General features: G+C 41.1%; 1 protein-coding gene and 1 pseudogene across 2 annotated transcripts in view; one reads left to right on the top strand and one right to left on the bottom strand.

Annotated features, from left to right (window-relative positions):
- SH3KBP1 (SH3 domain containing kinase binding protein 1) overlaps positions 1–17,638 on the top strand; it is a 338,393-nt gene that overhangs the window by 66,076 nt on the left and 254,679 nt on the right. The gene's annotated exons all lie outside the window — the stretch shown is intronic.
- On the bottom strand, positions 6,098–6,791 carry LOC308359982 (protein N-lysine methyltransferase METTL21D-like; annotated as a pseudogene). Its single transcript has one exon. The product of its transcript is annotated as a protein N-lysine methyltransferase METTL21D-like (transcript).

Raw genomic sequence — 17,638 nt, 5'->3', positions numbered from 1 at the left:
TCAACATAGTACTAGAAGTCCTAACAACAGTGATCAGACAATGAAAAGAAATAAAAGGTATTCAAATTGGTAAGGAATAAGTCAAACTCTCTCTCTTCGCTGATGACGTGATACTTTATGTGGAAAACCCAAAAGACTCTACCCCCAAATTACTAGAACTCATACAGCAATTCAGTAATATGGAAGGATACAAAATCAATGCACAGAAATCAGTTGCTTTCCTATACACTAACAATGTAACTGTAGAAAGAAATTAGGGAATCGATTCCATTTACAGTAGCACCAAAAACCATAAGATACCTTGGAATAATAAATCTAACCAAAGAGGTGAAGGATCTATCCTCTAGAAACTACAGAACACTTACAAAAGAAATTGAAGAAGACACAAAAAGATAGAAAAATGTTCCATGCTCATGGATCAGAAGAATAAACATTGTTATAAAATGTCTATGCTGCCCAGAGCAATCTATACTTTCAACACAATCCCAATCAAAATACCAATGGCATTTTTCAAAGTGCTGGAACAAACAATCCTAAAATTTGTATGGAACCAGAAAAGACCCCAAATTGCCAAGGAAATGTTGAAAAAGAAAAACAAAGCTGGGGGCATCATGTTGCCTGGTTTCAAGCTATATTACAAAGCTGTGATCACCAAGATAGTACAGTACTGGCACAAAAACAGACACATAGATCAGTGGAACAGAGTAGTGAGCCCAGCTATGGACCTTCAACTCTATGGTCAACTAATCTTTGACAAATCAGGAAAAAACATCCAATGGAAAAAAGTATCCTCAATAAATAGTGCTGGAAAAATTGAACAGCTATATACAGAAGAATGAACCTCGACCATTCTCTTACACCATACACAAAGATGAACTCTAAATGGATGAAAGACCTCAACGTGAGACAGGAATTCATCAAAATCCTAGAGGAGAACATAGGCAGTAACCTTTTCAACATCAATCACAGCAACTTCTTTCAAGACACATCTCCAAAGGCAAGGGAAACAAAAGTGAAAATGAACTTTTGGACCAAATACACTATGGAGTATTATGCCTCCATCAGAAAGGATGAATACCCAACTTTTGTATCGACATGGACGGGACTGGAAGAGATTATGCTGAGTGAAATAAGTCAAGCAGAGAGAGTCAAGTATCATATAGTTTCACTTATTTGTGGAGCATAACAAATAACATGGAGGACATAGGGAGATGGAGAGGAGAAGGGAGTTGAGGGAAATTGGAAGGGGAGATGAACCATGAGAGACTTATGGACTCTGAAAAACAATCTGAGGGTTTCGAAGGGGCGAGGGGTGGGAGGTTGGGGGAGCCAGGTGGTGGGTATTATGGAGGGCACGTATTGCATGGAGCACTGGGTGTGGTGCATAAACAATGAATTCTGTTACTCTGAAAAGAAATAAATTTAAAAAAAAGAAAATGAACTTTTGGGACTTCATCAAGATTAAAAAAAACTTCTGCACAGCAAAGGAAACAGTCTACAAAACAAAAAGGCAACCCATAGAATGGGAGAAGATATTTGCAAATGACACTACAGACAAAGGGCTGGTATCCAAGATCTACAAAGAACTTCTCATACTCAACACCCAAAAAACAAATAATCAAGTCCAAAAATGGGCAGAAGACATGAACAGACTCTTCTCCAAAGAAGACGTACAAATGGCTAACAAACACATGATAAAAATGTGCACCATCATTAGCCATCAGGGAAATTCAAATCAAAACCACACTGAGATACCACCTTACACCAGTTAGAATGGCCAAAATTAACAAGACAGTAAACAACGTGTGTTGGAGAGGATGTGGAGAAAGGGGAACCCTCTTATACTGTTGGTGGGAATGCAAGTTGGTACAGCCACTTTGGAAAACAGTGTGGAGGTTCCTCAGAAAGTTAAAAATAAAGCTACTTTATTTTTACTTATTTATACTTCACTACTGGGTATTTACCCCAAAGATATAGATGTAGTGAAAAGAAGGGCCACATGCACCCCAATGTTCATAGCAGCAGTATCCACAATAGCCCAACTGTGGAAGGAGCCGAGATGCCCTTTAACAGAAAGAATGGATAAAGAAGATGTGGTTTATTACTTTATAATAGTTTATTACTATTATAAATGTGGAATATTACTTAGCTATCAGAAAGGTTGAATACCAACCATTTGCATCAACATGGGTGGAACTGGAGGAGGTTATGTTAAGCGAAATAAGTCAAGCAGAGAAAGACAATTATCTTATAGTTTCACTTATTTGTGGAACATAAGGAATAGCATGGAAGACATTAGGAGAGAAGGGAAAAATGAAGGGGAATATCAGAGGGGGAGAGGAACCATGAGAAACTATGGACTCCAGGAAACAAACTGAGGGTTTTGGGGGAGGGTTCAGCAGATGGGTGAGCCCGTTGATGGGTATTAAGGAGGGCACGTGTTGCATGGAGCAGTGGGTGTTATACGCAAACTATGAATCATGGAACACCACATCAAAGACTAATGATGTACTGTATGGTGACTAACACAACATGATAAAAAAATTTTAAAAATAAGTAACTCACAGGAAAGCAAGAAAAAGGAAAAAGAAGAATGATAAATAGAAAATAAAGAGAAAACAAATAATACAAAGGCAGACTTGAGCCCTGACATATCAATAACTCCTTTAAGCCTAAATGGTCTGAATACACCAATTAAAAGACAGAGATGACAGAATAGATAAAAAATGTGACTCAACCATGTGCTGCCTACAGGATACTCACTTCAAATGTATTGATAAAGATGTGTTAAAAGTAAAAGGGTGAAAAAAGATATACCATAAAAACATTAATTTTTTTTAAAAGTGGGAGTGGCTGTTTGTAATATCAGATAAGGTAGACTAAAGAGTAAAGAAAACTACTGAGAGAAGGACAAATGATAACATTGTCATTCCACCAATAAAACAGCAATCCTAATACGTATGCATTAAACAATAGAGCTGCAAAATACATGAAGAAAAACTGTTAGAATGGAACAATTATAATTGGGAGCTTCAGCATTGCTCTCTCAGCATTTGAAAGAACTACTAAACAGAATATCAGTGAGGATATGGAATAACTGAACAACATCATCAACCAAGTAATTCTAGTGGACATTTATAGACCACTCTACCCAGAAATAACATAAAACACATCCTCATCAATATGCATGAAACATTCACCAAGTTAGACCATACTCTGGGTCATAACACTAACCTCAATATATTTAAAGGAATGGAAATACAGATTATGTTGTTTGGCTATGATGTAATCAAACTAGAAATCAGTCACATAACATAAAGATAACAGAAAAATCCCCAAACACTTAGAAATCAAATAACACTCTTCTGAATAATTCATGAGTTGAAGAGGAAGTCTCAAAGAAAATTTAACAAATATATCAAACTGAATGAAGATGAAAACACAACATATCACAGTTTGTGGGACATAGCTAAAGCAGTGCTGAGAGGAAAATCTATAGACTTTATTTTCTCATCAGAAATGGAGGAAAGTCCTGGGTGCCTTGGTGGCTCAGTTGGTTAAGTGTGTGCCTTTAGCTCAGGTCCTGATCTCGGGGTCCTGGGATTGAGCCCGCCTCAGGCTCCCTGCTGAGCGAGGAGTCTGCTCCTCCTTCCTCCGCCCCTCTCCCCAATTTGTGCTCTCTCTGTTTCTCTCAAATAAATAAATGAAATCTAAAAAAAAAAAATGGAGGAAAGTTCTGAAATCAATAATCTAAGCTCCCACTTCAAGAAAATTAGAAAAAAAAAAGAGAAAAGCAAAAAGCAGAAGAAAGGAAGTAATGAAAAACTGGAATCACTGAAGTTGAAAACAGAAAAGCAGCAGAGAAAATAAATGAAGAAACTAGCTATTTGGAAAGATAATAAAATGGATAAACCTATAAGAAGACTGACAAAGATAAAAAAGACACAAATTGCAACGGTAGGAATAAAACAGGGGCTATTACCACAGATCTTATAGTCATTAAAAGGATCATAAGAGAATATTACAAACAGGTCTATGTACATACATTTGACAATTTAGATGAAATGGATGAATTCTTTGAACAACCACAAACTACCAAAACTCACTCAAGATAAAATAGATGGATAATTTCATTAGTCCTGTAACTTTTAAAGAAATCGAATTCATAATTTAAAAGCTTCCAAAAAAAGAAATCTCCAAACCTGGAGGGTTTTCCTAGAGATTTCTACTAAACATTTAAAGAATTAGCACCAATTCCTCATAATACTTTTTTCTTGTGTCAAATCTTTTTTTATTTCAAATTTTAATAGATTTTGTTTTTCAGAGTAGTTTTATGTCCACAGCAAAACTGAGCAGACATACAGAGTTCCCAAAAACCCCCTGTCCGCACACATGCACAGCCTCCCCTGGCATCTATGTCCCCCACCAGAGTGGGCCATTTTGTACAGAAGATGAGCCTCTCTTGACACATCATAATCAGCTCAAGTCCACATTTCACATTAGGATCCACTCTTCATGTTGTGTATTCTGTGGGTTTTGGCAAATGTATAATGACATGTATCTACTTCTATAGTAGCATACGGAGTGGTTTCACTGCCCTAATAATTCTCCGTGTTCTGCCTATTCATCCCTCCCCCCAAACCCTGAAACTGATTTTTTACTCTTTTCACAGTTTTGTCTTTTCCAGAATGTCTTACAGTTGGAATCACATGGTACGCAGCCTTTTCAGATTGGCTTTTTTTCACTTAGCAGTATGCACTTAAGATCTCTCCATTTCGGTTTTTTTTTTTCCCTAAAAACAATTGTTTATTTTAATACATAAAATGTGCCACCTAGCAGCAATGCCTACAACTGGAGCTGTATCCAGAATTCTGTCCAGTTAGTATTACTCTTCACAACTGCTGTAACTCAGGTCCTTGATAGATCAGTCTGTGAGCAGGTGATTATCCTTGTAACATAAAACAGAGAATACATAGAACGAAAATCACTTGGTCAATATATAGAGAACCACATTTGTAGTTACTTAAAAACATTTCTGTTTCATGTAAACACTGGTGATTTTAGCCATTTTCCTGGAAGATATATGCAAAGAAAAGTGCAAGAGCCACATAACCACACAAGCCTGAAACTGGATTTTTATTCTTGCTCCATTCTCAAATGGAAAAGTTTGTAAAGATACCTTTCCTCCTCCTGATTTCTTACTTTCATTCCTACCAACTCATTACAGTATAATTTACTCTCTAACTCACATAGACATGTATGGTGGAGGAAAAGAATAAATCTTTGGCTAATAGAAGAATAAAAAACAGTATTTTCAGGGTTTTTTTAAAAAGATTTTATTTATTTATTTGACAGACAGAGATCACAAATAGGCAGAGAAGCAGGCAGAGAGAGAGGAGGAAGCAGGCTCCCTGCAAGGCAGAGAACCCGATGTGGGGCTCGATCCCAGGACCCTGGGATCATGACCTGAGCTGAAAGCAGAGGCTTTAACCCACTGAGCCACCCAGGCGCCCATATTTTCAGGTTTTTAAAAAAGAACATTTAAAGATTAAAGCGATCCTAATAATAGCAATGAAGTAGAAAATACACATGATAAAAACCACTGCATAGTTATATTAAAATAAAAACCAGCTTTTAAGATTTATTGATCTTAAAGACAACTGAATTTTACTAGTTGCAACTTAAACAGAATTACATAGTAATAGATGTCTGTTTAGAAATTGGATCAATTCATCTCTAGTTTCCTGACAATAACACCACGTCAACTGTGCCACCTCACTGTTTATTTCTGGCAGACTTTAGGCAAACCTCAACCCCTATTTTCATTTGAGGAGTGACTGATACACAATTTTCTTTTAAGCAGAACTTGATGCTGAGCTACAAATGAACTAGTTGGATTTCAGGCCCATTGGCAGGCAGGCAGTAATCATTTTTCAAATTGCAGGCAGCCCATGGTGGTTGTCAGTTACATATCAAATCTCTTCGGACATGCTGGAAAAATCTGTGAACACAATCTTCCCCTGCTGTATTTACATACTCCATTCCCATCTTAAGCTCACCCAGGTTGTTAGAGGCATGGATAAGATGACTAAAGATTTCACAATGGAGATTTTGATTTTTTCTTTCTGATGTATAAAATATGAGTATCTTCACTTTAATATTCTTCATCATGTTTCTCTAAAGGAATTTTTTCAAAGTCAAAGACTAGCTGGAAGAGCTCAAATTATTTTTTCTCAGTTTCTGGATTTTTTTCCTCGTTGTTCATTGTTTGTAACAACATATAATACAAGTCTCATATCCACTAAGACCTTTTGGAGTTTTCAACAATGGCTCCAAAGACTTTCATAGTATATGCTGTTGGCCATCAGTATGAAGTCTGGCGGAGAAGGAAAGTCTTCTGTTTCTTCCCTCTATTTCAGTACTTTGGCTTGAACAGAACCAGTGACAAGATGCTTGTTCATATTAATATTTATCTTCAGCAAATCTTGCAGTTCCTCCAGATCTGTGACCACAACATCAACCCCGAGGGTAGCAGCCATGAACCCCACAGCCCCAGTCCTGGAGCCCAGCTCCAGCCCTGACTGCCGGCTCAGAGCATGCGCCCCATCGCCAGAAAACCCCAGGCATTTTTTAGAATGGGCAATGGCAACGTCCCAGACAACACAGCCCACGCCACTGGAGCCACAGTGCTCCTTTTCCAAAGGAGCCATAGTAGTGCCATCTCGCTTTTCCAAAACTCGAACAAAGTTCTGTCTTGGGTCCTCCACGGAGTATTCCAGAGTAGCCGCCATTACTGCACCAAGATCCCTCCATTCCCTTCAGTGGCTTGAGAACTCATTGCTTTTAGCATTTAATATTCCCTTATCTGCCTGTGCCACAGATTATTTATCCATTCGCTTACTGGAGGACCTGTTGTTTGCTTCCAAGTTTTGGCAGTTCCAAATAAAGCTGCTATAAACATCTGTGTGCATGTACAGGATTTTGTGTGGCTATAAGTTTTCAACTACTTTGAGTAAATGCCAAAGAGGGTGGTTGCTGGTTTGTATGGTGGGAGTATGTTAGTTCATTTTAAAAAAATTTTTAATTCATTTATTTTTATTAACATATAATGTATTATTTGTTTCAGGGATACCGGTCTGTGATTCATCAGTCTTACACAATTCACAGCACTCACCATAGCACATACCTCCCCAATGTCCATCACCCAGCCCCCCATCTTTCCAACCCCCCTCCCTTCCGGCAACCCTCAGTTTGTTTCCTGAGATTAAGAGTCTCTTACGGTTTGTCTCCCTCTCTGGTTTCATCTTGTTTCATTTTTTCCTCCCTTCCCCCATGATCCTCTGCCTTGTTTCTCAAATTCCATGTATCAGTGAGATCATATGATAATTGTCTTTCTCTGATTGACTTATTTTGCTTAGCATAATACCCTCTAGTTCCATCCACATCGTTGCAAATGGCAAGATTTCATTTTTTGATGGCTGCATAATATTCCTGTGTGTGTGTGTGTGTGTATGTGTGTACACCACATCTTCTTTATCCATTCATCTGTTGATGGACATCTGGGTTCTCTCTGTAGTTTGGCTTCTATGGACATTGCTACTATAAACATTGGGGTGCACATGCCCCTTTGGATTGCTACATTTGTATCTTCGGGGTAAATACCCAGTAGTGTGCTTGCTAGATTGTAGGGTAGCTCTAACTTTTTGAGGAACTTCCATACTGTTTTCCAGAGTGGCCGCACCAGCTTGCATTCTCACCAACAGTGTAGGAGGGTTCCTCTTTCTCCGCATCCTCGCCAACATCTGTCATTTCCTGACTTGTTAATTTTAGCCATTCTGACTGGTGTGAGGTAGTATCTCATTGTGGTTTTGATTTGTATTTCCCTGATGGCAAGTGATGTTGAGCACTTTTTCATGTGTCTGTTGGCTGTTTGGATGTCTTTGCAGAAATGTCTGTTCATGTCTTCTGCCCATTTCTTGATTGGATTATTTGATGTTGAGCACTTTTTCATGTGTCTGTTGGCTGTTTGGATGTCTTCTTTGCAGAAATGTCTATTCATGTCTTCTGCCCATTTCTTGATTGGATTATTTGTTCTTTGGGTATTGAGTTTGATAAGTTCTTTATAGATTTTTGGATACTAGCCCTTTATTTGTAGTGTCATTTATAAATATCTTCTCCCATTCTGTCCATTGTCTTTTGGTTTTGTTGACTGTTTGTTTCCTTTGCTGTGCAAAAGCTTTTTATCTTGATGAAGTCCCAATAGTTCAGTTTTGCCAATTCTACATAATTTTTTCAAGAAAATAGAAGAGGAAGGAATGCCTCTTAATTCATTATGAGGCCAGTATTACCTTGGTACCAAAACCAGACCAGTAGTACAAAAGTAACTATAGACCAATTTCCCTCAAGAGCAGAGACAGAAAAATCCACAACAAAGTATTAGCAAAACAAATCCAGCAACATGAACTATGTACCATGAGCAAGAGGGGTTCATTCTAGGTGTGATGGCAGCTTAAGTGTTTGAAAATCAGTTAATGTAATCCACCATATCAACAAGCTATAGGAGAAAAGAAATCACATAAGCATATCAACTGATGCAGAAAAAAACATGTGACTAAATTCAACATCCATTCATGATAAAAACTCTCAGCAAAGTAGGAATAGAGGGGGATTTCCCCAGCTTAATAAATAGCATCTACAAAAAACCTACATCAATATTATACTAAATGGTGAAAGGCTGAATGCTTTCTTCCTGAGGATGAGAACAAGCTGAGGATATCTGCTCTTACCACAGTACTGGAAGTCCCAGCCAGCACAATGCTGAGAAGAGTAATAAAAGACATAGGAATTGGAAAGGAAGAATAAAACTGTCCCTGTTTGCAGATGACATGATTCTCTCATAGAACATCCCAAGAATATACAAAATAACTTCTGGAACTAATAAGTGAATTCAGCAAGGTCACGGGATAGAAAAATGAACACACAAAAATTAATTTTTCTATTTCCTAGCAATGAACATATGGAAACCCAAATTAAAAGCACAATTCCATTTACAATCACTCCTAAAATAATTGAGGTACTTAGATATAAATCTAGCAAAACACACACAGGATATATGTGCTGAAACTACAAAATGTTGATGAAAGTATTTGAAGAAGATCTAAATAAATAAGTTATACTGTGTTTGCGAATTGGAAGAGTCAACAAGGTGAAGATGTTAGTTCTCTCCAAATTAATCTATCAGTAGGGTAATTCCTATCAAAATCCCAGGAAAGTTTTTTTTTTTTTTTTTGGTAGCCTCACTTGTTTTAAAATGTGTATGGAAAATCAAAGGACCTAGAACAGTTGAAACAATTTTGAAAAAGAGCAAGGTAGAAGGACTTCTAGGACTATGTTATGACTTAGTGTAGTAGCTCTAACAATCAAGACAGTGTGGTATTGGTGTAGAGACAGACACATAAGCCGGTGACACAGAATAGAGAACCCAGAAATAGTCTCACATAAATATGCCCTACTGATTTTGACAAAAAGACACAAGAGATTCAGTGGAGGAAGTATATAGCCTTCAGCTGAAACAACTGAACATCCACAGACCCGAAACAAACAAACAAACAAACAAACAAACCTTTAACCTCAGTCTTACACCTTGTAAAAAAAATTTATCTCAAAATGGATCAGGGATTTAAGTGGAAAACATATAACTAAAAGTTGTAGCATTAAACAGGAGAAAATCTTCAGGACCGAGGCCTAGGCAAAGAGTTCTTAGACATCACACCAGGAGAACATTAAGGAGGAAATCGATCAGTTAGATTTCCTCAGAATTAAAAACTTTTGTCTGTGAAAAACCCTGTGAAGAGGATGAAAAGATAGGTTACAGGCTGGAACAAACTGTTTGCTCACCACCTGTCCAACAAAGGACTTGTATTTAGAATGTATAAAGAACTGTCAGTGCAAGAAGCCAAAAAATCCAACTAAAAATGGTTTAAAGGCGTGAACAGACATTTCACCAAAGGGGATATACAGGTGGAAAATAAGCATATGAAAAGACGTTCAACACCATCAACCATTACAGAAATGCAAATTAAAAGCACAATGAGATAGTACTATGTGTCTATTAAAATGGGCATTAGAATGGGGCTAAAAAATAGTAATAATACAAATGTAGGCAAGGATGTAGAGAAGCTGGTTCTCTTGTCCATTGCTATGGGAATGTAAAATAGTTCAGCCACTCTGGAACACACTTTGACAGTTTCTTATAAAACTATGTGCTTGTCATATGACCCAGCCCTTGTACTCTTGAATGTTCATCCCCGAGAACTAAAAATTTATGTCCATACAAAAACCTGTAGAGGAGCATTCATAGTGGCTTTATTTCGAATAGGCCCAAACTGGAAATAGCCCGAATGTCCTTCAGTGGGTGAATAGTTCAACACATTCTGGTCCATCCATACAACAGAGTACCACTCAGCAATTAAAAGGCATGAATACAGGGTACAGCTTGGACGGATCGCAAGGGCATTGTGCTTTGTGAGTAAAGCCAATCTCAAACGTTATGTATTGTGTGACTCTGTTTATATTATGCTCTCAAAATGACAAAACTGTGGAGTTGGAGAACAGATTACTGGTTGCCAAGGGAGAGTGGCAGCGTTGGGGGAGGACTGGTGGAACTATAAGAGGGTACCTCAAGGAAGTTCCTTTGTGGGGATGGAACAGCTCTGTATCTTCATTGTGACGGTGGTCGTGCAAATCTATGCGCTGCATCAAATCGCATAGTTACACGCACACGCACCACCCCCATCAGTACATGGAAAACCTGATGAGAACTAAAGATCTGTAGTACAGTTAAAAGAAGTGAACCAATGTCCATTTCTTTGCTTTGATATTATACTCTAGTCAAACAGAATATCATCACTGAAGGAAGCTGGGTGAAGGGTTCGTGGGACTCTGTGTACAATTTTTATCACTTGTTTGTGAGTGTTTTCCCGTAAACCACCATCTCCAGCCCATCCCAGGTGCTCCACTTACCTCTCTGGATGGTCAGATGCTGCCATCGTGTTGTGATGGTCACGGCTGCAGTTTAGGGAAGCCCCGCGCCCTGCACAGGTACAGGGAAGCATTATCATTTGGCCTTGTCTTTAGCTGGCCTGAAAACTGGCCAACCCAATGAAAGGAGAATGGGAGGGGCGAAGAGGAGTGGAGGAGGGTGGAAGCAGTGGGCAGGTGAGGGGAGGTAGGGGCCTCAGAGACAGTGTGGATGAAAGGGCTGGATGTAGGACCCACCTGGGCCCTGTGTCCTCGGACAAACTCCTCCCCCGTCTGCTCTGTTGCCCCTTTGGCTTGTACCTCACACTGAGGCTACCCTGATGGTCTTAAAGTGTGATTCTGGTCATTCCCCTTTCCCTGTGTATTCCAGTACTCTTAAAATCCATCTTTGGCCTTCCCTTGTTTTTAAGACTAAACTCTTGAATGTGGTCAGCCTGCAAGGTCCTGTGTGCTGTGACCCCCATCTTGCTTTCCAGGCTCATATCCCCCTCCATCCCCCTGTACCCCCTAATGCCTTCTCAGCCCCGGAGCTCAGTTCATGTTTTCCCAGGGAAATCTTCCTCGACCTCCTGACTTATAAATACCCATTTTCTACAGGCCTTTGTAGTGCCATATTTCTGTCCTCAGTAGCACTTGTGACTTTTGGAATTTTAAATCTGTTTTTGTGGCTATTTGACAAATAGCTCTCTTCCCTATTGGACTAAGATTCCATGGCCTCTGTGCAGCATTGTATCCTCGGTGCCTGGCGCACAGCAGTGCTTATCCATATTTGTTGAATGAGTGACTATCTTTGTTGCTTGTTTCTCTGCACTTGTGGTTATTGACACCATTGGGTACTTGGCCCTCACTCTTGGGACACTGGTGGTAGTGGCCACTTAAATAGACCACGGTCTTAGGTTCTGACTTCCGGAAGTAATATGGCCTGAGCATTTCCAAAGGAACTAGTTCTTTTGGCCTCTAGGAAATGCACCTGGGCCAGGTTCAGTGGTGGGGCTAGAAGTCGATTTGAAGACGGCATGCTGAACGGTGGTTGCAGGCTTCCATGTTTGGTTGATGTTTGTGTTCTTGGTTTTTCTTTTTACCAGCTTTGACTTCATTACCTGCTGACAAGTTACTGCATAGCCTTAGAATGTGGGGCCCCCATGCTGTGTACAGTAATGCAGAAATACGTGTGCTCTGAGAGGGACAAGCAGGCTATGGAATTGTACATGTGGTATAACCTACAAACTACCAACTCCTCTGTATAGGGAGAAAAATGCTAAAATGCTAATAGTGGAGGGGTTTTGTGTCTTTATTTCAAAGATTTGAAAAAATTTACTTAAAATTGAAAAATGTTTTCATCTGCCATGTTTACTTTTCTGCAGGGATTAAGGTGCATGCATCCTTCAGCTTCTTGTGATTGAAGTAGCTCCCAGGCGTGTATTACTTTTTCTATGTTGTTGTTTTTTAAATTCCTCTTGTCTTCCAAGTGAATATGAGATTAATGAAAGTACCCAATGAGCTAGGGGACTTTATCTCTTGCTGTGCAATTTGGTTTGATTTTTATCAGATATGTGGCTATCTGGGTGTGCACTGATGAAGCGTCTTTATTTGATCACAAACCGGTGACTCAGAGTGCTGGTTTTGGAGTCTGAGCTGAGCTCTCTGACTTTGGGGGAAGTTAACTGAGCTCTTTGAGGTTCACTCGTTCATCTATCAAATGCTCGTGGAGTGTTTCCGGTGTTCTAAGCACTAGGGAATACATGGGTGAATAGGTCGGACCTAAGCCCCTGCTCTCATGGCACTTAAATCCTGCTGCAGTAGACACATTAAACCAGAAACAATATATAAGTTATAGCATGTTGGAGGGAGAAAAAATTAGGGGAAGGGGATATGAATGTTGGGGACTGGATTGCAATTGATGATAGGGAGGCCAGCAAAGGCCTCACTGAAAAGGTGACCTTTAAGTTAAGACTTGAGCCAGCGAGGAAGAGAGACCTGTGGGGGGGTCATGGGAAAGAGCTGTCAGGCAGAGGCAACAGCATATGCAAAGGCCCTGAGGAGGGAAAGTCCCTGGTGTGTTGGAGGAAGAACAGAGACCAGTGTGCTAGAGGGGAGAAGGCTAGGTGAGAGAGTCAGAAGATAGGCGTAGAGGGCTCCAGATCAGGTAGGGCTACTGTAAGACTTGGGACTCTGGGTGAGATGGGAAATAATCAAGGGAGCTCTGGGCAGTGGAGTTGATGTGACCGGGGATGCTGTAACTGGTTCCTTCTTGCTGCCCTGTGGAGAACAGACCACTAGGGGCAAGGATGGAAGCAGGGAGCATACATAGGTCAGAGGCCAGCGCAGGAATCCAGGGGAGACCAGGGTGTTGGTAGTGGGAGCAGGGAGAAATGGTTAGATTCTGGATATTTCTGAAGGTAATACCACCAGGATTTACTTATCAGATTCTGGATATTTCTGAAGGCAGCCCCACTAGGGTTTGCTGATCAGACTGGATGTGTAGTGAGAGAAAAGAGGGACGGATGACCCAGGGTTTTTTTGCAGACCACCAGGAAGCTTGTTAAGGATGTGGGTCTAGAGTTCAGGCACCAGGTCCAGGCTGCAGATAGGCATTTGGGAGTCCTTCGAAGCCCAGATGAGATGAAATCGCCTGGAGAGGGAGTATGGCACCCCAGCATTGAGACTGATGGTTAATGGCCAAAAGAGGAGGAAAATAGGCAAGTGAATGTTCTAGAAGGCAAGGGGAGAAGGTGTTTCAGGAGGGGGCATGATCCCTGCTCATGGCGCACCAGCTGTGCAGCCTCAGAAGCTTCCTCCCCTCCCTGAAGCAGCTCTTCCTCTTTGAAAGGTGACAGTACTAATATCCTAAGAGCTAGATGTATTTTATCATGTGCCAGATACTGAGAGGCTCTGAGAACAGAAGGATGAATAAATAATAATGTACCTAGAGTCCAGCTACACATTATTAATATTATTGTTACTAGTAATGATGAATACTTGGTATAAGGGGAGCTCATAGGAGGCTCTTTTCCCTTTCCAGAATTAGTCCACGTATGGACATATAAATGAAAATTGCTACTATTCTTAAGTGAAAAATGAAAAATAAAACCTCTTCTATTATGTTCATGCATTTAAGTAAAGCATATCTCTAAGGTTTTTTTTTTATTTATCTGATCACTATTATTGGAGCTCTTAGACCACATTGTAAGAAATAGAATTTAAAAAATTTGGTTCATAGGCCTGCCAAATGTACACATTCTTCAGACTGATACATTCTGAAATGAAAAAAAAGGTTAGTGTCTCCAAAACCAGGAAGCAGAACGTTCCAAGTTTATAGCACAGAGTAAATTTGATGCATTGCATGAAATCTTCTTTATTCCAGGAAGCCTTAAGGAATGTGTGTCATTTTCCCAAGTTTATTGAGGAATATGAAAAGGACTTTTAACCCTAGAGAACAATCTGCTGGTTACCAGAGGTGGGGGTGGGGGGTGGGGGATGGGGGAAACAGGTGATGGGGATGAAGGAGGGCACCTGTGATGAGCGCCAGGTGATGTACAGAAGTGATGAATCACTGTAATGTACACCTGAAACTAATACTGCCCTGTATGTTAACTAACCGGAATTTAAATAAAAACTTGAAAAAGAATATGAAATGGAATAAATGATAGTCGTTTGAAATAAAAATGGTAATTTTGGAGTAAGAGTTTTTTCATAGGTGATCAAGTTGCAGGATAGCTAAACATTTTAGGTTTTCATCTCATCCATTCAGCTTTGACTTGATGACATTTTTGAGATCATATTTTCACTTAAGGTATCATTAGATTTCTTTTTTAGGGTGAAGGTAGAAAAATACATGCAAACACATCTGTAACGTGGTAGCATTGATAGGTGGATCTTCCTCTTTCCTCATGGTGTGCACACTGGGTGCTGCCAGAAAATCTGCTGTGCCCTTGTCCTTCGGCCCGAGAATTTCAGTCTTTCTGCTGTGAGCCGTGCACCCCATCAGCTCGCTTGCTCTCAGCCTGGCTTCATGGAGGTGTGTGGAGTGCAGGGCGGCGGCTGCGGACCCGGGCTCTGCTTCCCGGGTCTCGGTGGGGCTTGGACCCGGAGTAGCAATGCCCCAAGATCCTGGAAGTGCGAGTCTCAGTTTATTAGCTCTGGGTCCCTGGGAAGTTATTTACTCCCTCTGGATATCTGCTTGTTTCCCTTTTGAAGCAGGGAGTAGTAGCAACAGTAGTGCCCCTCTTTGCTAGTGTACTGGGGAGGCTGCATGAAATCCTGAGTGTAGGGCAATGCAGAGTTGGGTTTGATGCATATTAATCAGTCAGCAAATATTAATTATCAACGTTAAGTATCGAGCCACTCTGAGAGGCTGGAAAAATCTGGAGGTATGGTGTTTGTCAGTTGGGTGCTATGGGCAGTGGGCGCTGAGATGGAGGTAGGGATGCAGGAGGTGTATTTGCGGAGGGGAGATAACACCCTTGGGAGATGAAAGGGTGGGGAGCAGGGCAGGGGAGCCTCAGGCTGCCGTCCTAGCCAGACTGACAGGGAGCTTCTGAGCACTGAGCAAACCCTGCTCAGGAGCCTGGCATGGGCAGGCCCTAGCAACCAACCTTCCCCCACCGCTCCCCCAGCAGGGCCTGTCACCTGGGCCTGTCATCTGGGCTGGAAAACAAGCTGGGGCGGAGCCTGAAGGCACCAGTTCTGTCCTGAAGGGACATGTGGGCAGCACACCTCCAGGGGCTGCCCAGAGACATTTTGTTTCACTGTAGTTTCTTAACTCACAAGGGGATTTAAAATAATGTATTCCCTACCACCGGGCCTTGCCCCAGCTCAGGGGGAGCTCTCACCATCTGTCTGCCACTGGGGATGATTAGACAAGAGATCTTGAGGGACATTCAAGGAGAGTGAAGATAAAAATGTGAATGTCTCCAATGTGTGGTCACAGCACACCACATGAACACAAAACACACACACACACACACACACACACACACACACACACACAGATACACATAGGCATTTAGCTATTTGTGGAATGAGGTGCATGAGGTCAGCCCGTTTTAGCTCTTTGCTGCCTGTTTTGCTTGTCATGAAGGAAAGAGTGTTTCATTTATTGTCATACTTCCTCTGGGACCACCAGGTTTTTCTCAAGAAAACCAACAAAGTTGATATCCTGTGTCTGGGAGTCTGGGTGAAAAACACAGTGGGCTTGCCTCATTTGTAAGCGGAGAGGCTGTCCAAGGCAAACCACATCCTGCCGAGGCTTTCTTGAGGCAGGTGGTCCCAGATGGAGGCCCAGAGCGAGGAGCCATGGGAACCGGGCTCTCGTCAAAGGCCTGGGGCAGCCGTGAGGGGGAGCGCTTGGGCCCTGCTCAGTTCCAGGGCCACGTGGGGACACCCTGGCTGCTCTGTCCTCTTACACTGAGCCTTTCTCTTCTAAAGAAGCAGGACAGTTCGGTGGCAGCCGTGCTGGAGCTCTCAGGGATATGATTTTCTTGTCTATAAAATGAGGCCGTGGTCGAGATCTGAGATAGCTAGTACCAGGAGAGCAGGGGCCAGCTTAAAACAAAAAAAGGGGCTGTTTTTGCACATCGTGGAAGAAAAAAATAGATTAAAATTGCCTTTAAAATATTTACTATAGATGTGTATTTTAGTCATGATTATAATAAACCATAATTGGCATTGACTTAAGTGTTAAAACGTGAATATATTCTTAGCAAGGCTGTGCGTGTTTCCACAGCATCTCGTTGTCTGCAATGTGACGCCAGATGCTCAAGCCCTCGGTCACACGGGGCTTGCTTTCTGACCACACACTATTCACGGCAAAGAAATCGGTAAAGAAATGACATCCAAATGAAGAGGTCGACAGATTATGGGCAAAAGATACATTATAACTGTTTAAACCCACAAGTGCTATCAAGTTAAAACTGCTAAAACTGTAGTCACACTGTAACAGTGGGGCCTTCAGGGGTACAGATGGAAAAGGAATCAGGTTTATTGCTGTCATTCTGTAACTGCTATTTAACAGCTTGGCTTATAGTCACAGTTCACTCTTTAACTGTTCCTCTCAACTGCAAAATCGTGAGTGTGTGTGCACAACCTTTTTCTCTCCAAATCTTGAAAATGCAATAATTGCCAGCCTATTAAAAAAAAATGCATCTGCTGGGTGAAAGTAATTTCAGCTATTCTGTGTTAAATGAGTAATTATGACATGGGGCTCTGGTGACACAAGATAGGAACTTGGATACATGTTTGAATATGGAGCATGTCAGGTTTGTGTGGTTTCAGATACTGAGAAATCGCTTCTTTGTGCTCACTGATTTTTTTTTTCATGGTCTGCTCTGTTACTTGGTTCAAAATATCACATGACAGATGAGCTCTCTGGTACATATAATCCATGTAATTATAGTGAGGGTTTCTTTTGTCAGTGGTGGTTAAAAAACCCATACACCTTGGGGCGCCTGGGTGGCACAGTTGGTTAAGCGTCCAACTGTTGGTTGTGGCTCAGGTCTCGATCTCAGGGTGGTGGGATCAGGCCCTGTGTTGGGCTCTGCACTCAGCAGTCTGCTTAAGACTCTCTCTCCCTCTCCCTCTGCCCCTCCCCCCATGCATG

This window comes from Martes martes (assembly GCF_963455335.1).
Source record: "Martes martes genome assembly, chromosome: X".
Lineage (NCBI taxonomy): Eukaryota > Metazoa > Chordata > Mammalia > Carnivora > Mustelidae > Martes > Martes martes.
Note: the sequence above shows the minus strand (reverse complement) of the source record. Positions and strands in the feature narration are given on the sequence as shown.